This window comes from Papaver somniferum, unplaced genomic scaffold (assembly GCF_003573695.1).
Source record: "Papaver somniferum cultivar HN1 unplaced genomic scaffold, ASM357369v1 unplaced-scaffold_85, whole genome shotgun sequence".
Lineage (NCBI taxonomy): Eukaryota > Viridiplantae > Streptophyta > Magnoliopsida > Ranunculales > Papaveraceae > Papaver > Papaver somniferum.
Genome location: NW_020651526.1, coordinates 457404 through 479335, shown reverse-complemented (window position 1 = coordinate 479335; position 21932 = coordinate 457404). Strand labels below are relative to the sequence as shown.

The following is a 21932-nucleotide window of genomic DNA, read 5'->3' as shown; positions in this document are numbered from 1 at the left end:
CTTTATTTCTCGGTTACATTTTTTTTACTTTATTTCACAATTACTTGATTTCCTCTTTGAATAAAGATATTTTACCTTGATTTGTTTTTATGGATTTTGGTTAATTTACAGTTTGATTTGAATCCGCTTTGACCATAATTTACAAATACCAACTGAAATCGAGGATAAGGTTTTTTGAAGTATTTTCTGCTTTGCAATGAACTCATTTTCACCAAGTAATATTAGGATTTTGCTCCAAATAAATTGATCCTTTTTTCAAGTTTCCGTTTTAGGTTTTGATTGAAAGCAGTTTTACTAGCAAGATAGTGCATTATTTTTTGAGCACTCAAAGCTTAGGTTCCATCCGTTACTCATTGCAGATATCCTTCAAAGCTTTACTAAAGAGCTATTTGTAAGATTTTTTCAACCAACATGCAGTCGCCGTGTCATGATAAGGCGAAATCTAAATGGCATATTATATCATTGGAGTTAAACCATGCTTACTTGATGAAACTAAAGGTGATGGATATGTCATGTTTTTGTTATTGCTCAGTCTATTCAGTTGATTAAAAGCACTTAGTAAGATTTCACAAGAAACGAGAATCCCATGTTGATCTAGATTCAGTACTTTAGAGCGTTAAATTCATTGAAATTGTGTTTTGTTGTTAGTGCGTTTGGTAAAATTACTGATACGGAGAATTGTATTTTTACGGTTTTAATGGATGACGTTAGAGGTGGTGCAGTTGTGTAAAATGAAAAAAATATGAATGGGTTCGAGAAAAGATTGCTTGAACACATTGATATGATGAAACTTTCAAGGGAAGAAAATGACGGAGAGTTGGAATTGGTGGGGACTCATTTTGTTCTGGGCATGAACTTCATCTGCTATTTATTATGGTTTACCATATAATGATTGTATAATACTACCTTATGGGATTGCATAAGTAATAAAACGAGCAATACTTATCACAGGTTCATTCAGCTATTAGGTGGAAAGAAAGGTAAAACCTTCATGGTTAAAGATGCGGGTTCCAAAGAAGTGGAAGGATTGGTTTTTATGTCAACCAACGAATTGACGAGCATCGGTATACTCTTCCTAGATGAACATGTAAGCATACTGAACCATCTTTTAGATGATTATTTGATTTTATTTGTTGTTATTATTGAATTTAATGATGCATATATTTTATTTTGTTATTATGATTTGCTTATTTTGGTTGTATCTTGATTTTTATTTATGGGTGTAGTTGCCCCTTGAAGTGTTTATTCAGATTCCTCTCCTATAACTGTGGGTTTCGGATCTTTAGTGCCTCTTAATAAATATCTGCTAACAAAATATGTTCCAATGTCAGCATGTAGAGACATTAGTTGGATGTCTGTAGCCTAATATTACATGTGTACGACACGTTGCCATTAGGTTTTGCCTAAACTTATTGGAGGGGACAATGTTTTTGCACCAAAATGGGTTGTGTTAATTTTATGTTTATCAACTTGCAGTTGTACCCACTCATATGGTTTATAGTAGTATTTAAATTTTATATGTTGTTGAAATTAAGTGTTACAGTAGTTTCCAGCTTGAGTACGTATGCATTTTTAATTTCAAATAAAAACAGAAGGGACTCCATCTTTATGGAGAAATACGACATGAGCCGTAGGATGGATAAATTCTTTCTTTTAGTTTGTAATCAAATATCAAAATTGTTTAGTTATTTTTCCAAATTTTTAAGTTTTGATTGATTCCTTTCCTTTAGAAGTCCAATCAATTAAAAGTACCTTCTTCTCACCATTGAAAGGTTTGTGTCTCTCACTAACACTCCAATATGGTTTTGTTTTGGCCGGAAAATTTTGTCATTTCTGGATGTTTTCCCTTTACTTCGATAGCATGTCCTACAGTCCATGGTCTATGCTCAAACTTGATTGTATGCTCAGCTATTGGCTAGGTGTTAGCACTGGAGCTTTTAAAACATCCATTGTCTGTGTACCCCTTTTCATAAAATCACATAAAATAGTATAAGTAGGCAAGCTAGCAGATTCTTATCATGGATGCTCTTCATATTTGACAATGGAAATGTGGCAGATATGAGGAGCATTAACAGTACCAGAATCAAGCTGCATAGCTACGCCGACAATTTCATGACTTGGTGACTTCTAAATATGGACGTCTCCAGAATCATTTAGTTGTTGTTGTAAGTTTGCAAGTGGAATTTCCTATCCACCAAATGATCAAGTCTCGAGTGCTTAAAGTTATGAAAAATATGTCCAGTTAATTTTAACCCGAATTCCATCCACATACAACAAATGTATCTACATATGCATCCTCACTGCTGTGAAGACCTTTATAGTGGTTGTGGGCTGAGTTCCGTACCATAATCTGATTCTTAATTTTCAGAAGTCTCAGTTGTTTCAACTGTTATGTGCCTAAACAGTATGTGTAGAAAGTAACTGTGGAAATGACCATTCTATTTCTTTCTCAGTGCTTCTGTCACTTAGATTCACATAATGACCGTCCAACGATAAGGCAGTTTAAGGAGAAAGTGACAGTATTTTTTCTCCTCTTTATTATTACTTATGTTCTAATATAAGCATCCATACTTGGATATATTGATATATGAATTGTGATTTATTCCGATGGTGCAGAACGGATGGTGGCCCTACGTTGGATTGAGTTGAACATGAGTCGAGGAAAAAAAAAGTAGAATGCCCATCCTTGCGCGTTTCTGTTGCAATGAAAAGTCAAGTTACATAAAATTAAGTTCCTAAATTTTAAAAATGATTGGCTTTAGACATTATTATTGGTCTTTTCCAATGAGTTCTTTGATACTCTTTGTGATTTCAGAAGAAGGGCATCTTCTCTTAGAAGACCAAATTCGCTGCAGTTCCAGTTAACAAGCTCTACATTGTAGATTTTAGTTGCAGCGATGCGGCATCAGTTGGATTCTTAAGGAATATTATGCCTGCACACTAGGAATCTTTTGTTACAGATCCCCTGTTGTATCTTGGATGATAATGTTGCTTAGAAGGTCCCCTGTCGTGTCCAAGTCTTGGATGAGCTTACCTGGAAATTCAGTCTGTGAAATTTGGATATCTGGCTTTTACTTTCATAATTAAATAGTGTATGTTTTTCCTCCATGTAATAGTATTATGTCTAGATCATTTTGATTCATGGTTCGAGAATAAAACACTTACGACTCATAGGATCATTATATTGGCTATTTAGTTTATTTTGACTTATATCAAGACGACAACCAGTGGTACTCTCCCGAAATCAATCATATCGAAAAGGGAATGAGATGAGGTTGAGACCAATGTAGTCAATTTCGTCCGTACCGGCCGATATATCGGCGATATTACCGGTATCGGACGTTGAGCGATACGGAAATCCTAATATCGCGATACGATTTTTTACCGATAATATCGTCCGATACGGGAAAAATGGTACATCGATTTATCGGCGATATTCGGCGATATTTGGCTTTTACAGTAATTTATGAGGGCATTTTCGGAATTCTATGAAAAGGGAAGAAATTTAATCCCTAAATCCCATCGATACGCAAAGGGAAGAGATTTAATTCAGGTAAATTTGTTTGCAGGTTCTTCTTCTCCATCTTAATTGATTCTATCTTAACAAAAGGTTGGTTTTCATCATTAACAAATTAGTTTCTCATCTTAATTGATAGTTCCATTCTTGTTAGATCTAATCAATTTATGTGTGTTCTTTCTGTATGAAACTATCAAACCAACTGTACAGATTCAGCGTATAGCTTCTCCAATGATTAACGTAAGAGCAGAATAAATCAAGGTACGGCTACTGCTGCAACTGTTTCATGAAATATTCTTAATATTTTGTCTAAATCTAGGCTACTGTTTCATTTCAACTCATACTTTATAGTACAATCCATTGATTTAATTCGTAAATTCATTGTTGGATTTAATTCGTACAATCCATTTCATTTCAACCACTACTTTTGTTGTTATTTAACAGCAACAGAACACAATTGTGTTCCTTGATTTGCTCAAACCACTCTCCTATATATTTTCTTCTATTCTCATTCATTCTCTCATATCTTCTTCTCATCTCAAATTCTTAAAATTCTCTCCTGTTTCAACTTCTTTTGAAAAGCTTTGTGTTTGGGTTTTGTTAAAATTTGGTTTTGAGAAATGGGTTCTGCTTGTAATTTTGATCAGACTATATTAGTTACTGGTGGAGCTGGATTTATTGGTACTCATATTGTTATTCATCTTTTAAATGAAGTGTTTAATGTTCATATCATTGATAATCTTGATAATTCTGTGGAGGAACAAAAGAGTGCCTGCAAATCTGAAGCTTGTACTCAATCTATGCACCACGACCAGTTGTACGCCATTTTTCTCAGCGTATATATGGTGCACTTAAATAGATCGATGTATCTCAAGCTTCTAGAATGGAGTGTGGGGTGTGCATAGATTTCCATCTAAAATTTTAGCAAGGAACTGCAAATATCTGAGAGCATTGACAACGTAAGGTGTTCATTCTCATTATGACTTGTGTTGAATGTTGTCTGTAGCTTGGGGCTGCAAGGATTTTTCCAACTTGCTCTCAGAACTGTGTTGACATTACTTAGTTCTTCTGGAGGTGGTAATTCATAACCGAAAATGTGCACCTGGATATTTCTAGGGACATGTAATTAACATCCCAAAATTTGTGCTGGTGAGATTAGTGATGCTACTTCTCCTAGAGCCTGTCTATAAGAGTAAAAATGAGACAATTTGGGTAAAATGAAAATGCTAGGGATGGTACGCATAATCTGAAGACTTAATTGGTTTTACGTGCTTTGTTTGGTTATATCCATTGAGTCCATCTGTTAAGTCTTAGATTTACCTCACACCTTGCCAACATTAGCATCAGTCACAGAATTTTGGGCCTCCATCTTTGGTGAATTGAGTTCACTCAAATTTTTTGCAGCAGATATTAAAACTGATCATGATATTGGTAAGTAAAGTTTCCTTCTCGTGTCTAATGATTCACTGCTGTAGGTTTTGACGACATTTCTCATGACACATTATTCAACTGAACTTCCCTCATTTGGGTCTTAAATAAAGTATCAAGTAGGAAAATAGAAATGCACTTAAGATTTCAGGGGTTGTCTGCTGTGTGCCACCCTAGAAACAGTGAGAAAATGCTGACATATAGTATAATTTAATTTGTTTTATTTTTGTTGTAGGTTGTGATTATGGATTCTTCTAATGCATCAAATTCAAATGCCACAAACACTACCTGATGACTTGATGTTGGACTCTAATTATGGACTACTTGGTGGAGATGATGGAGCTACGGAAGATTATGATATCTATGATGAATCGAATGATTTTGATTAAAATTGTAATGTCCATGTTTAATTATGTTTCCAGATTGTGAACTTTAAAGTTGTGAATTCTCCCATTTTTCCAATTTGAACTTCATACGACAACTCTTATGTTTTGAATGAACTTGTTTGTTTTTCTAAAATTGATGCATTTTAATGTTGTATAATTTTGTGTGAAACAATATAAATTATAGATATAAATTTAGAACCGATATCTCCCCGATATTTGAAACCGAGATCTCCCCGATACAATGTTGTACCAGTGTACCGGTCCTCAGCCGAGACAAACCGGTATCCGATATTGACTACATTGGTTGAGACTTGACCTCAAAAACATGAGAGAGAAGGAGTCGTACAAGAAACGAAAAACAACCAGTAACAATGAAGAAAACTTTCAAATGCAATCATGGATGAAACAAATGAAATACAGAAACAAACCCATGCTACAGAAAACTCCATCACCACATCTCAAAACAACAATGAAAACACCATGGAATTTCCCATCCAAATTACAGTTACTTCATTAGACAACATACCTTTTAAAACTCTCATCTTTTCAAGGAAAAACACTAGAAGGAAAAAGAAGAAAGAAAATCATTTTTTTATCCAAAATTCTCTGAAATGTAATGGCCTGAATCATCACAATACCAGTATCAATAAAAGGTTCATCCACAATACCCTACACCTTAAAATTTCGTTTTTTAAGAACAACTCTCCCTCCCATCTCCCCCCTTTCCTCATCCCAACAAATCTTGTGAACACACAAATCACGAAGGCATCCGAATGCTCACAATCAATCATCATCATCTAAAGAGATTTGTGATGATATCCTAGTGTTGATTCCTTGGCTCAAAACCTTCGGGTTTATCATAGCCTCATCTAACAACTCCATGCGAGGCGTTTGCGCACGGGATATAAGTACAAACAAAGAAAGCAAAACGTATAAGTAAAGATCCATGGGGTTAAATAAATATAAAGTGCTGAAATGTAAACAAGACCAAGGTTTACGTGGTTCAGCACTAAGGCCTACGTCCACGGGGTTTGTTGTTTTACTATATTCTTCACGGTTACACGAATAGTCGAATGACTTTTGGGTTTACATGTTTCTCTCTTCAAATGATTAACTTACACTTGCAATCTCTCTCTCTCTCTTCCCTTCCTGATTTTCCGATCCCCTTCCTCTTGGTGGAGACGGGGTATTTATAAGGTTAGAATGTGGGACCCATCTCTGAAGGCCGTTGGAACCTTATCTTCTTGTTCTTGCGTCTATCACGCAGAGGTCTGCGTTTGCCCCTTGATCCCGCAGAGGCATCCTCGCTCGTTCCACAGGTTGATCGACACGTACACTGCTCAGAGTGTTTAATGTGGGTAGTTGAGGGTCTGCTCGTGTCAGACAAGTGTCTTCTGCCCCTGTCACGTCCGTGTCAGCTAACTTTCTCTCCACCGTTGATCTTAGCTTCTCTTTTGGGGATGAGATAAAGTAACTCCTCGGGGTTTATTTGGTGTTTCGCAGCGCATCATGTTTTGATGTTTTGGCCTGCATGCTTTCCACGTATCTTTTTATATACACGTGTCTGATAGTGAGATATATGTGTACACAATTTGCCCCTTTTCTTCGGGCTTGAATGTCTAATGGGTGCCTTGAAGAAAAACATCGTCGCATATTCTTCTCACTCCTAATAACTTCTCCTAGATACTGGGCACGTCTTTTATTCGTGCATTAACTGCTTATGTAACGGGCACGTTTCCCATTCCTCCATTAATTTCCTTCTCTTTCTTTCGGGTATATTAAGGAGAGAAAGAAAATTAATTTCATTCTTCCTAAACATTCTCTCAGTTTTCATTCTTTGTTTTTCAGCCCTTAAATTCTCTGTCAGTCTTCATTGAACCTGTGACCTTAAATTCTCTGTCAGTCTTCATTGAACCTGTGACCTTAAATTCTCTCCACCTTAGCATTAATCACGCCCGCTTCCACTGTTTTTTCTTCTGCTGCTGTTTTTGCCGGTAAGTTTTTCTTTTCTTTGTTTCCACTGTTTTACGCTGTGTTGATTTGTAAATTCTCTGCTACTGTTGTTCCTTGTTTGTGATGAAGAACTTCTTTTGATGCTTGCATACTAGTTTGCCCCTGTTCTTCATCTTAAATCAAGGAGCCACTGTTTTGCTTGTATTTGAGTTTTTGAGGGTGTGAATTTTATGGAATTTTGAGCATGTATACTAATTTTAGGGTTTCTGCGTTATCGTGTGTATTGCTATTGATGTGGTTTTTTGATCTTTGGTAATGTTTTTGAATGTGTGTAACTTGTTCTTGATTTTAATCTTTTCGCAGCCATGTCTGACCGTCCGCGGCTTCCTTATCAGACTCCTGGTTCTGGCCTATCGAGATCTCCTCGCGTAGAGAGTCTCAAGATGATGTTCGTCGAAGTCGAGTTTCTTCTGGAGCGAAGGCCTCGTCTTCTAGGGAAGAGATTCCTCCGACAAATCCTTCTGGGTCCCGAAGAGTCTTCGATCGCGCAGCGTCTCGTCCTCGTGATGATATTAGGAGTACGCAGGCTCCGCCTCGTGCTGTTGCTTTTGATGTTCCTCCTCTACGTTCGTTAGTGCCCGAGCATCATCTGCCGTCCCCTCCAACTTTTAAAGGGAAGAATACGAAGGGTGTAGTTCCGAGGGCTGAATCTTCAAAGAATCCTCCTGTGAAGAGAAAAGCTTCCGAAGCGTTCATTAGTTCATCCGGCCCCGCCGAGGAGGATGAGGCTGCCCCCTTGATACGCAGTGTTTCGGTTAGTAAGAAAAAAGTAACCTTCAAGCATATTGATCTCGAAATATTCAAGGAAAAGCATGAGCTTCAAGCCTTCGGGGTTCGTTTCTATGCCCCTGAGGATGATATTACTTATGAGCTTATCTCAAAGTATGAGTTCGATGAATTTCATTTGTTAACGACGGTTGGAGCGTTCGAAGCTGGTCTTATGCTGCCGTTGTACAAATCAGGTGATTCCTTCTACTATGACGTGCTTGCTAGTCGTGAAGGCTCTTCCACCAATACTCACAGCCGTTCCGTATCCCAACTATCGGGGAATTATCTCCGCGCCCTGAAGGAGTGCTATCTGCGGAGTAAGGGGGAGACGTCGATGACTTGCTACGTCCCCAATCCCGCGGAGAAGGAATGGTATACTCCTGAGAATTTCAATAACTCCTTCGGTGATTACGTCAATAGTAGGAACCGCAAGCCGTGGAGTGTCAGCCTTCGGAATCTCGCTGCTCCTCGGGGCGAGATTCGTCTGTTAAATGAGGTCAGCGATGCCAAGCTGAAGTATGTTCCTGGCACGGAGGGGTCTAGTCATCGGAAACTTTCCCAGCGCGCGAGAGGATCAAGCGCGACCATGACTACGAGTGGCACGCCACCGTTATCGAAATAGTTGGTCCATGGGCTTACGGTTGGATTCCTGGTCCCCGCGGTTGGCGGCCTACCGAGAGTAGCAAGCCACGCGAGTCTCCTCCTGCTCGTTATGGGATTCTGTCCCTGGCGTTTGAACTTTGCGGGTATGAATTTTCCTTATGCCCTTGACGTCGTAGGGAGAGACGAGGAGGAAGGTTCTGGTGCTATACTTCCACCGAAGAATACCTCAACTGCTCAGGTACGCGGATTCTAGCTGCGCTTCTTCTTTTAGAAATTCAACTGTTCGGGAAAATAATTCTTTTTGTGGTGTTGTTTTCAGGTGTTGAAGAAGAAAAAGATTAAGCCGAAGCAGTCTTCTACCATTGTGATGGGCGAGGCTGAGGCCCAAGAAGAAGTTACTAGTCCAGTGAACGAAGAGTTTGCTGAGGATGAGGAGATTACAGATGGGGAGGAACGTACTGGTACTTCCCCTATCAATGTCGAAGAAGAGGTCTTCGTGGGTCATGATGGTGATGAAGGGAGAAACAAAGCCGTGGTGGCTGATGACGTTGTTATTGGTGACATTTCTGTCCCTGCTGGTGATGTCGCGGATACCCTTCCCACCTCTCAAGAATTTTCTTTTGATCGGATGTACTCCACAGGGGAGTTCTTTGACGATGTCCTCGATTTTCCCGAGGACTTCTCTTTACTTTCCCCCAATGATAATTGGGATGTTCTTGGTGGTGATGGTAATGGAGACGCTACTGTTGAATGGTGGCGCGGAGGAGCATGCTGCGCATGTAGGCGCGGAGAGCATGCCGACATTTGTGCTGAAGGGGCCGTGTCAGAGAAGGGGAAATCGGTCATTGATGCGCCTGCTGGTAATCTTCCACAGTCGCCGACGTCTGAGGGTGAGGACGCCATAATGGATTGGTTCAAGGAAAAGAATCTTCTATTTGTCCCTCATCCCGCCCCTGTTGTTGCTGGGGAAAAGGAATCTACTGCGTATACCCGTCGCATGATGGAGATGTCTTCCAAGGCGCGGGTGTCTGAAGCCTGGGGAAAAAATTTGAGTGTTCCCGAAGCTACCCTTGTGCCGGAGCCTCCTACTTCCGTTGCAGATATGATGGCCATCGCCGACGGGTATCAATATGGCTTTCCGCAGCAGCGTGTCTTGGAGGTAAATTTTCGTACATACTTCTTCGTGACGATCGAATCTTCGGTGAAATAATGTTTGTCGTCTTGATGTGTAGATGATGAGGAGTGAGCATTGTAACCACGTGCTGTTGTATCAGTTCTTCAAAGCGAAATCTCTGAAGCTCGAGGCTAAGCTTCGTCACAGAGAAAAGGAATTATCTGCGGCTGAGGTGGAAAATAGAAGAGCTGAAGAAAAGCCTCAAGGAGAAAGAGAAGCTGGGTGAAGCAGAGGCCGGTCTTCGTTCCGAGCTTGTTGTTGTTCGCGCTGAGTTAGAGCAAACTCGCAGCCAAATTTCACTTTCACAGGTTTGGTTCTTTTTCCCTCGCAGTATGTCGTCATTCCTCTATTTCTTAGTTGTTCTGTCTGAGTCTCCCCACCCTATCTCCAGTGGGTGGCGTCCCCAAGCTGATATGGCTTCGAAACGAAAGAGCTCGGCAAAAATCTCTTATTAGAGATCTTGTTGAGAAAATTAAGAATGAAGCCAAGAAATGGGATGCTCGGGCTGAGGTATGGCGCGCGAGGCATGCTCAGATGGTCGACATGCAAAATCTGTACAACCATGATCGTGCTTTATTTAATGGCACATTGCTGTGGACACGTGATAGTCTGCGGGAAGCCCGTGAGCGTACTTCCTTGCTGGAGTCTAGGATGCAGCTGCTGGAAGAAGAATTACAGAAGGCTCCATCCATTCCTCTTCTAGGAGTTAAGGATAGTATGCTCTGTCTTGTCAGAGAAAGAGATGACGCCCGTGCCGAAGTCTGCGCTCTCAGCAATGCTCTTTTCGCGTCCCGTGCCGACGTAGCTCGTCAGGCTGAGTCTGAGAGGAATCTTGAAGTGTGTATGTACAGAATTAGCAAAGGGGTCTCAGAGATAAATAAAGAGGTCGACCACCTTCGTCACATGGATTCAATGAAGCAGGTAGAATTAGATGCCTGTCAATTTACTCTCACCAACCTTCAACTAGACTATAAGAAATTATCCGCGGAATATGACCATCTTGATGAAGCGCGAGATGCGGTTGTTAATGAGTATGAAGAGGCTTCGGCTTGTGTCGAAGGTATAATCCTATTTCATCGAGTGTGACCGTGTTTTTTCTGCGCTAACTCCGTGGTGTTGTCTTTTTCAGAGCTCGAGGGACACCTTCGCGTCACAAATGAAAAACTTGAAAAGGCTCAATCTTCCTTAGCGCAGCAGGAAGAACAGACCAATCATTTCAAGAATTTAGCGGCAACCCGCGAGGAGGCCGTTGGTGCTGCTTCTAGAGAAGTGAATCGGCTATCTTCGTTATTATCCCAAGCCCAACAGCGGACAACAGTTATTAAGCACAAGGCTCGTTGTCAATTGGCTGAGGAGACGAACAAGATGCTGGAGAGGATAGAACTTGGCCTAAAGAACGAGCATGGTCTCGTGAAGAACTATCCTCGTCGTCCAGTTCCTTCTGCCTTGCCTGGCTCCTCGGGACCCTCTTCTGGTGGGAGCGTCCCTTCAAGTCTTCGGAACAATCCTGCCGGGGGGCAGCAATCTAGGTAGAGACCGCAGCATTTTGTAGAGACCGCGGCATCATTATCCTTCCCTTTTTGTAATCATGTAACAAGAATATTTTTTGCAATATCCTGTAAAAGGAATATTTTTTGATGTGTATCCTTGAATTGGCCTTTCACTTTTTGTAATCATCCTTTATGAAATGGATCCTTTTCTTGATATACCTGCAATGTTGGTTTGTTTTTATTTTAAGCATTTGTGAAAAAACAAAAGTTTTTAAGTGTTTGGGTGCGATACTGAAGGAAGGTACCTTCGTGATCGTCTTGAGACCTGTCACCCGCTGGCGAATCCTGGGCCAGAGGATTCCCAGACGGTGGGGGCCGGGCAACGTTCTAGGATATGGGATTAAAATATTTACACACCCATTCCGTCGACCCGTTGCCTTAAGATTGGTTGGGTATCTCTTTCTGCTGGGTGCCTTCCCCCTGGTCTTACACTTATGGACACTGATGGGGGAGCCCTGAGAGATTGTAGATTAACTACTTTCCCCAATATTGTCGATAGATTCCGCTGACTTGATAATTTGAAAGCTTGTTTGATTGATAGGTTGAGGCCTGCAATTCCTCTTCCAGAGATAGAAACATGTGGAGCGGTCAGGCTCCCTTCTTCTTCTGGTACACTCCAAGCAGATTCAAGTCTGCGTTGCTCCTATGGGAAGTATGGTTTGAGCCACTTAGCATTCCAAGGATGCCGGAGGACCTCGCCTTTTAGATTACGAAGGTAGTAGGAACCGTTACCCGCAACGTCGTGTATTATAAAAGGTCCTCCCCACGTAGGTGCTAATTTTCCCCATTTCTTTTCTTGCTGATACCGTGGGATTGTTCTCAACACATACTGCCCCTCTACAAAATTCCGAAGCTTTACCTTTTTGTGTACTCCCTTGCTAGTCTTCGTTGATAATTTTCCATCTTTTGTAATGCTACTTCCCTTCTTCCTTCCAAGTCGTCCAACCTTTCTAACATATCTGTTGTGAGGTTTTTCTCCCAAGCTTCGGTCTTCGTGGTTGGCATGAGGATTTCCGTAGGATGACTGCTTCAGCTCCATAAGTTAGAAGAAACGGGGATTCCCCGGTGGCGGATCTTCGTGTTGTCCTGTATGCCCATAACACATTGTGCAGTTGTTCGCACCATCTTCCCTTATGCTCGTCTAATTGTTTTTTGAGTATAAGGGCGAGGGTCTTGTTGGTAGCTTCCGCTTGTCCGTTGCTTTGAGGGTATATGGGGGTGGACTTGTTCTTTCTTATTTTGAAAGTATCGAAGAGCATGTCTATATTTTTCCCCTGTAATTGCTTGCCATTATCAGACACAATTTCAGCGGGTATACGTATACCATCTCAAATGATGTTCTGGAATATGAAAGTAAACACATCCGCGTCTCTGATCCTGGCCAAGGCCTTAGCCTCCACCCATTTACTGAAGTAGTCCGTGGCTACTATCAAAAATCGTCTTTTCCCTGATCCTTCGATGAAAGGCCCGACGATGTCTACGCCCCATTTTGCAAATGGCCACGGGCTATCGACGGAGTTTAACATTGTCGCCGGCGCGTGGATCTTTTTTGCGAAGCGCTGACATTCTTCACATCGTCGGGACATCCTCGCGGCATCCTGTATCATTGTCGGCCAGTAATATCCTTGCGTTTTTGCTTTGTCAGCTAGTGATCTCATGCCGCTATGATTCCCCGCGTCACCATAATGGATATCATTTAGAATTCGATGCCCCTCTTTCCGGGACAAGCAACGTAGTAATGGTCCAAGGAAGGATTTCTTGTACAGGACCCCATCCCGAAGATCATATCTTCCCACTTTGGAGAGTATCTTCCTAGCTTGTTTCTGATCCGCAGGTAAGCTTCCTTTTTCGAGAAAGGCATGGTTGTCACTCTCCAGTCATCTTCGTTGCTGAAGTCTTCGTCTTGATTTGCTCTTGACAGGATATCCTCTTCGTCAAAGTCATTATGGATGTCTTCTCCTACCTGGTCTTCGATATTTTCTTCCACTGTATCTTGATTGGTAGCGAAGGAGAATTGAGATGCAATCGAAGGCTCGTATACCCTTGCTATTTTAATAGCTTCGACATTTTTATCCCTCAGCATGGATGATATATATGCTAGGGCATCCGCGTGCCTGAGGTCCCTTCTGCATAAGTGCCGGAACTTAATGTTCGGGATTTGTGATGCCAATGTTTGGACCAAGGCCATGTAAGCTGAGAGGGTGTCATCGTACACATTATACTCGAGCCCTATTTGCCGTATGACAAGCTGCGAATCACTTGTCAGCCTTACATCGGTTACCCCCATCTCTATTATTATACGGAGGGCATGTACGACAGCTTCGTATTCAACAATGTTGTTGGTATGCTCTTTGAATTCCAATCTAAGTGCCTGTATAATCCTTTCTCCGTTGGGGTGATAATGACAATGCCTATTCCTGCTCCTTCCTTTTTTTGGATCCGTCGACGAAGACTTCCCATTGTCTTTGACTCGCAGGTTCGAGGATATCCATTGGATCCTTGTTTTCTTCCTCGGCTTCTGGTATTCCCTTAATCTCTTCGTCGTTGTCAAGGGGGAGGTCTGCTAAGAAATCCGCCAGAACTTGGGACTTCCGAGAATGTTGAATTTCATGAATGATGTTGAATTGGTCCAGATGGGTGTTCCATTTGGCTATTCGGCCCACTTTTCCCGTGCTTTTGAGGACTGCTTCCAATGGTGCTTTGCATGGGACCCTGACGAGGTGAGTTAGGAAGTAGGTTCTCAGTTTTTGGGTAGCCCACCAATGCGAGGATGATTGTTCAATCTTAGTATAGTTTCTTTCCGCGAATTGAGGGTCTTGCTGACGTAATAGATAGGTTGTTCTATCTTTGTATTGGTTTTGACCAATACCGCGCTGACTGCGTCCTCTGTTGCTATGTACAGTGCCAAAACCTCGTCATCTGGCTTCTGCAGGATCGGGATTGAGGCTAGGTGTTCTTTGATTTTTTGGAATGCTTCCTCGCATTCAACGGTCCATTCGAACCTGCTCCTTTTTTGAGAATATTGAAGAAATGTTTGCATTTGTCCGAAGACCGGGCAATAAATCTGCCCAACGCTGCTATAGATCCATTGAGTTCTGTACTTCCTTTAAATTCTTTGGGGACGGCATCTACTATGGCTTGAATCTTTGCTGGGTCTACCTCGATGCCCCTTTTTGTTACCAGATACCCGAGGAACTTCCCCGAGGTGACACCGAAAGTACATTTCTCCGGATTCACTTTCATGTTGTTGTCTCATTGCTTCGAAGATATTCCTCAGGTCCTGGTGGTGATCTTTACGCAGCTTGCTTTTGACGAGCATGTCGTCAACGTAGACTTCTAGGGTTCCTCCAATCCATGGCTTGAAGATAGCATCGACCATCCTTTGGTATGTTGCCCCTGCGTTTCGAAGTCCGAAAGGCATTCTAGTATAGCAATAAAGGCCATGTGGGGTGTAGAACGCTGTGTGTGGCTGATCTTCTTCTGCCAGGGCTACTTGGTTGTAGCCAGAATGTCCATCCATGAATGACAGTTCTTCATATCCTTCTACTGCTTCTACCAGCTGGTCTATGCTCGGCAGGGGATAGCTGTCCTTTGGACATGCCTTGTTGAGATTAGTAAAGTCGATGCATATTCTAACCCCTCCATTTTTCTTAGGAACAATGACCATGTTGGAGATCCAGGTAGGATACTTGACTTCCTTGATAAATCCTGCGTCTAGTAGTTTCCGAAGTTCTGTTTCTACTGCCTCATGATACTGGAGCTACTTTTCGTATTTTCTGCCTGAACGGGGGCGTGCCCGGTTTGATGCGTAGCTCATGTTGGATTACTTTTGGGTCAATCCCCGGCATATCTCCTAGCTTCCAGGCGAACACATCCGCGTATTCCTTAAGTAATTTGGTTAAGGAATGTTCCCTTCCTTCGTCCATTATGGTCCCGATTTTGATCATCTTCGGGTTTTCTTCCGTTCCTATGTTGATTTTTTACGGGCTCCACTGGTGTGAACACAGGCTTCGGGTTTCCGAGGACTGGGACGTTCTTTAATTGCTATTTAGTGTTTCTGTTCTTCGCTGGTTGTTGAAGTACTTGTTTCTGTGCTTAGGACATTATCATCTTTCGTCAAGCCCTTCCCTGTAGTTTCCTTGAGGAACAGGTCTATGGCCTTCTCTTTCGCGGTTTCTTGATTTTTTACTCTTCGGATTTTTCGCTGCTCTTCTTGCTCGTTGTTGATATGATCCTGAGTGGCCTGGCACTCTCGCGTAGTGATCCGATCTCCCTTGATTTCCATTACTCCCTCAGGTGTTGGAAATCTGAGATATTGGTGGTATGTTGCCGCAACTCCTTTGAGCTTATGTATCCATTTTCGTCCATAATAGCGTTGTAGGGGAAGGGGTGTCCACCACACTGAATCGGGTTTCCAGTTTCATGGGCCCTGCGTTAACCTGCAACACGATGTCTCCCAAGGGCTTCGTGGCTGCTCCATTGAATCCGTAGATGGTGTGATAAGAGGTCATTAACTGTTCATCATGGAGCTTCATCCGTTTGAATGCATCGTAAAATAGGACGTTTACGGAGCTTCCCCCGTCTATGAGGATCTTTTTGAGGTTACATCCAGCTACTGGTAGTGTTAGGACCAAGGGATCGTTATGGTCTTCCATATCTTCTTCGATATCCTCGGCATCGAAGATGATAGGAGATTCCATCCATTCTTCGTGTTCGTCCACCACTATCCCATCGACCTTATATAATTCGCAGCGGTCTTCGAATTGCTTCCGTAACCTCTTTCCTATCTGCGCTGTAAGTGAGGGTCCTGTGGCTTCAGAACACGAGATGGTGTTGATTGTTCGGTTTCCTTCCGGAAGTTGGACTGGTTTGGTTCGCTTGGATCTGTCCTCGGTAACATCCTTTCGTACGTAATGTTTGAGCTCTCCCGCATCAATTAATTTTTGGATCATTATTTTAAGGTTCTTGCACTTTTCGGTCTGGTGTCCGTTGAAACAATGATATTCACAGTAATCTTTAGACTTCTCGGATCTCGGGGGCTGCTTTCCCTTGGACCATGGCCACTCCAAGTTTTCCCTCCCTTTGATCTCTCGTAGGATACGAGCATAGCTAGCGTTGAGTTTCGTGTAAACTTGATCTTCGAATTTTCGGTCACCTGCTCTTCGTTCATCCCTTCGTTCCTTCCTATCTTCGTGAGGCCTCTCCCCTGAGAAACTCCTTTTGGCCCCATTGGTTTGTTCCGCTGAATTGGTGCGGTGAGACCTATGTGGATATGCCCTCGGGTTTTCCCGTTGAATTTCTTCAAGTCGAGCGTGCTTTTCGATAATTATTCGAAGATATCCCTCTGTCTTAGGCACGCTCCCATGAATTTCAACAAATAGGGGACTCATTCGGTCTAAGCCCCATTTATAACAATTGATGCTTACCACTGGGTCCACGCTCCCTATGGCTTGGCAGATCTTGTGCCATCTGTTAGTGTACTCCCTCGTGGTTTCCTTGTAGCCAATCGCTAGTGAAAAGAGCTTATCCATTCCGGTGTTTACAGTCTTGTTGTACATGTACGTTCTTAAGAATTTCTCTGCGAGTTGGTCGTATGAGTGGATGGAGTTTGGTGGCAGATTATCGAACCATGATAACGCCGATCCCTTCAGGCTTGACGGGAAGTATCTGCAGAGTACGGCGTCGTTCTCACCCCATCTAGCTAAGACACGGTTGTAGTACCGAATATGTGCAGCATGGTCACTGGATCCATCATAGCATTCAAACGTTGGGACAGGGCATTTCAGTGGAATAGGGGTGTTGGCCAAGCGATGAGTTAAGGGCGTGGAGTTACCTTCTTTCATGACCTCTTCGAACCTCCCCCCGCCTTGTTTATTTTTTAATTGCCTGATCTCGGCCATCATCTCATCTCGTAGTTCTTCCATCGCGCGGTGGTGCCCTAAATTCTTCTGCTCGTTACCGTCTGACTCTCCGTCGTCATAATCCAGGTCGGATACGCTACTTCCCCTTGTCGCGTCTTCATTAGCCGCTATGACGACTCTACAGTCTCGGTTTGGCTCTGGTGCTTTGGAGTTTTCTTCATCAAGTTGTTGGCTGGTCTTCGTGCTTAGAGCAATCCGCTCCTTTAAATCTTGATTTTCTCTGGCCAACAGGGCTACAGCATCTGCGTAAACCTGGTGTCTCTTCTTCAGTTCCTCAAGCTCAGCCATCAGTCGATGTGATTGGTTGGACCGCTGATTGGGAGTCCCAGCGCGTGCTACTACGGCCATGGTGCCGCCTTCCTCTACGGTCTGCACTAAAGGTGGCAGAGGTTCAGCTTCGGTTGCTGGCATTTCCAAATTGGGGAGAGTGCCCCTCTGCGGTGCTAGAGCCGCGCGGTATGGTTTGATTTTGATCATTTGTTGGTGGCATCCCAAAAGTTAGAAGGTGCACGGGTTGGAATGTTCTGGATTCATCCACCCTTTCTCTTGGTTGATTAAGTTGATTCATGGCGCAAGTATTGCTAGCCTCTGCAGCCTTCGGGACTACCGCAGCCGCACCGTACTTTGTCGTCGCTTCTCTGAGAGCCGCCGCTGCAACTGAATTAGCGTTCATAGGTGAAGTGATTTCCGCAGTATCTTGCCTTTGACTGGTCATTTTAGCTTTGTCTCCTTTCTGCTTGCTTCGGGTGATGACCGGGGTTGTCCTGGGTGTTTCTTTGGACAAAGCTTTGGATTTTCCTGCTTCCTGCGTCTTTTCCATCACGTGTCCTTTTGTTGACAATGAAATCTCGCAGAAACTCGCCTTCTTTACTCACAATACGTTCTTTCTGCATAAGGAATTTCAAACAAAAAACGGGAATATCCGCGTGAATCGGGTTAGTTGGCGAAATACATTCTTCCAGGAGAGGATTAATACACGCAAGTTACAATACACGGGTTAAAGTTTTGTTAAAGGAGATAGTATAAAAACTACGAAAAACCCCGAGAGAGACGGGTTCGCACGAAATCTAAAGAAAATCGTAAATCCACGGTTTAAAACAATAAATCTTATCGAAGATAGAAGGTGGGTTTTTGAATACAATACAGTTAACAAATGATCTATACGGTCCGAGCTGATAAATCAGAGCAATCATATGCCAATTTAAAATGAAATCACAGGACAAGATAAATCTTTTACCGGGACGAAGTCCCTGTTTCTAGCGCCAAATTGTGAACACACAAATCACGAAGGCATCCGAATGCTCACAATCAATCATCATCATCTAAAGAGATTTGTGATGATATCCTAGTGTTGATTCCTTGGCTCAAAACCTTCGGGTTTATCATAGCCTCATCTAACAACTCCATGCGAGGCGTTTGCGCACGGGATATAAGTACAAACAAAGAAAGCAAAACGTATAAGTAAAGATCCATGGGGTTAAATAAATATAAAGTGCTGAAATGTAAACAAGACCAAGGTTTACGTGGTTCAGCACTAAGGCCTACGTCCACGGGGCTTGTTGTTTTACTATATTCTTCACGGTTACACGAATAGTCGAATGACTTTTGGGTTTACATGTTTCTCTCTTCTAAAGGATTAACTTACACTTGCAATCTCTCTCTCTCCTTCCCTTCCTGATTTTTCCGATCCCCCTTCCTCTTGGTGGAGACGGGGTATTTATAAGGTTAGAATGTGGGACCCATCTCTGAAGGCCGTTGGAACCTTATCTTCTTGTGTTCTTGCGTCTATCACGCAGAGGTCCGCGTTTTCCCCTTGATCCCGCAGATGCATCCTCGCTCGTTCCACAGGTTGATCGACACGTACACTGCTCAGAGTGTTTAATGTGGGTAGTTGAGAGGTCTGCTCGTGTCAGACAAGTGTCTTCTGCCCCTGTCACGTCCGTGTCAGCTAACTTTCTCTCCACCGTTGATCTTAGCTTCTCTTTTAGGGATGAGATAAAGTAACTCCTCGGGGTTTGGTGTTTCGCAGCGCATCATGTTTTGATGTTTTGACCTGCATGCTTTCCACGTATCTTTTTATATACACGTGTCTGATAGCGAGGTATATATGTACACAAATCTCTACTACCATATCATCCTCCTTCTCATTACTAGATATCTCTACCACTTCCATCACAAGAGGAAATATATTCTCAAGATTTTCCATGGGAAAAATAACAACCTCTGGGGTATCAATCATCAAAATGCTACTGCTCATTATCACAAAGCCTACATTTATCTGTCTCCTTTATCCGATACTTTGATTTTTTCCTATAATTTTATTTACAATGATATCCTAGAAAACTCTATATTTTCCCCTGCATCTTTAATTGTAGTTAATCTACTCTGGTCTTTCTTTTGGTACTTGGTTTCATTAGTCAATCTTTATGTCTCTGCCTTATTTCTAACTACAATTGCGTCCCTTGAGTTCTTCATTACAGGTGATTCTCAAGAAACTGCTGAGTTGCTGCATTTGCATTTGCTGACCGTTAAACTCAGTCCACCGAGCCGACTCACATCCTTGATCCACAAGGATCCCAAAAACAAAATAAATAAATTCAATACCTATTACCGTTCTGACATTCTCACAGAAACTCTTCTGTACATGTCGCCTGATCATCTCGTCAGTCAAAGTTTTCTGAACGGTAGTTTTTGCAGGAATACTACCCTGTTCCAAACTTGTCACTTTGCCCCGCTGTGGCACGTGGTTAGTTCCAAGGTTATCTCCGGATACCCGTTACTATATAGTCACTATCAAGCACATGTGACACCTATGCACCCTACCTGGATTATTAAAATATTTTGGCACATTGACTACATTTCAGTCAATGCTTTTTCAACCAAAGGAATGATCGTACTCATGCTAGTAGTCAATACAATCCGTGTATATGTTGGAGGTTTCATGGTCAGTAAACATAAAAGATCCTTTATTTTCAATCTGTTCAACCCTTTATCTTCCCCCAAAGCTATAAAAAAACTAAAACTTGCCGGTTTATTTACATCTCTGATAGCCTCTTATTAATACTCTGTCTATCTCTTTCCTAACTATCATGGCTTCTGGAAATTTCTCTGTTGAGTCGTTAACGGAAAAACATCAAAGCAATCTAAACATCCCTGATCCCCTCAAACCCATCATTATTCTAGAAGAAAGACATGTCAAAGCCAAACCTGTTCAAGATAATAAGTGGTGTGTGGTGGGTAAACTACACAGTTTTCTATCTTTTCCTCTTCATACTGTTAGCAACATCATCAACACCACCTGGTCTCTAAGGAAAGAAGCTACAGTCTCTATTTTCCAGAAAAGGAGAAACTTCTATTTTGTTAGATTTCATTGTTTAGCTGATTTCCATGCTTGTATCAATCCTAGACCCTGGGTTATAAATGGGTCTCTAATGGCAATGATTGGAGTTCCATTTGAGGGAGTGCAGTTAATTTATGATGAAGAGTTTGATAAAATATTAATAGGGGTTCTAATGAAAAGGGTACCTGCTGACTACATCACTGAAGAGGGTCTTAAGGCTATGGCATCTGCAGCTGGTTCGTTTCTAGAGAGTAAAGCTCCTTATGGCAGAGATTTAGAAGAAAAGAAAGTTGAAACAATCATTGAGATTAGCATTACAAAACAACTTCCTTATGGAGGTGCAATCTATCTAGGAAAGAACCGTACTTGGATTGAGTTCTCTTATTCTCTCAAACCTTTCATACTTTGTCAAACTTGCCGCACTCTTGATCATCCAAAGAATCAGTGCCGAAAACAAAAGACAATTGGGAATTCAAGCGCTGATAAAATACATCCATCAAGAAGCCTCGAGGAAACTACCAACTTTATCAATGCAAGTTCTTCTGGGAATCATGATCATGGTACCGCCTCAAGTATGACAATGGCAAAGCAAAGAGGAGTTGGCATATCTAACTTTCCCGTCCAAGATGGAAATACAAGTCCGACTACTTCTACCTCTTTACCTATCTCTAACGTTTGGGTTAAACCCATCGTAAACCAAGCCCAACTCTTTGGACCTCAAAAAAAAAAAAAAAAGAGGGTTGTTTTTAGGCATACCCATAAATTTCTAGGCATACCAAACCACTGGTCCTAACTTGGGTGACCTTATAAGGGGTACCCTATGGGTGTTCAATTACCTATATGCCCTTAAATCTTTTAAATTACTAATCTATCCCTAACCCTAATACAAAAACCTAAAATCAATAAACACAAAAATCAGTTTTATTTACCTTCTTCTTCCTCTCCACAGCAGCCGAACCCACTTCTTCTTCTCATTTTTTTTCATCGTATTATCGCCGAAATTTAATCGTCGATTCCTGAAAATTTAGTCGACGATTAAAATCATATTTATAATGGTTCTTACTGTCAACACTCCCCCAAAAGCATTAAAACTATCTTTGACACATGTTGAGCAATTACCGAGGGATATGTAAATCTCTGATAAAATTGGAGACCCCCAATCATATGTTGGTGCTTGATCTAAATCTTCAAATGATTTGAGAAAACCAATTAACACCAATGAGCTAGTATTT

General features: G+C 42.0%; 1 long non-coding RNA gene across 2 annotated transcripts; it reads left to right on the top strand.

The window, feature by feature from the left end:
* The first annotated feature begins 3542 nt into the window (after positions 1-3542).
* On the top strand, positions 3543-5418 carry LOC113345992. 2 transcript variants are annotated; one of them, XR_003358353.1, is made up of 3 exons: positions 3543-3610; positions 3728-3778; positions 5181-5418. It is a non-coding gene; the product is annotated as an uncharacterized LOC113345992 (long non-coding RNA). The 2 variants fall into 2 exon arrangements; XR_003358354.1 differs by lacking the exon at positions 5181-5418 and adding an exon at positions 4285-4413.
* Positions 5419-21932: the final 16514 nt, after the last annotated feature.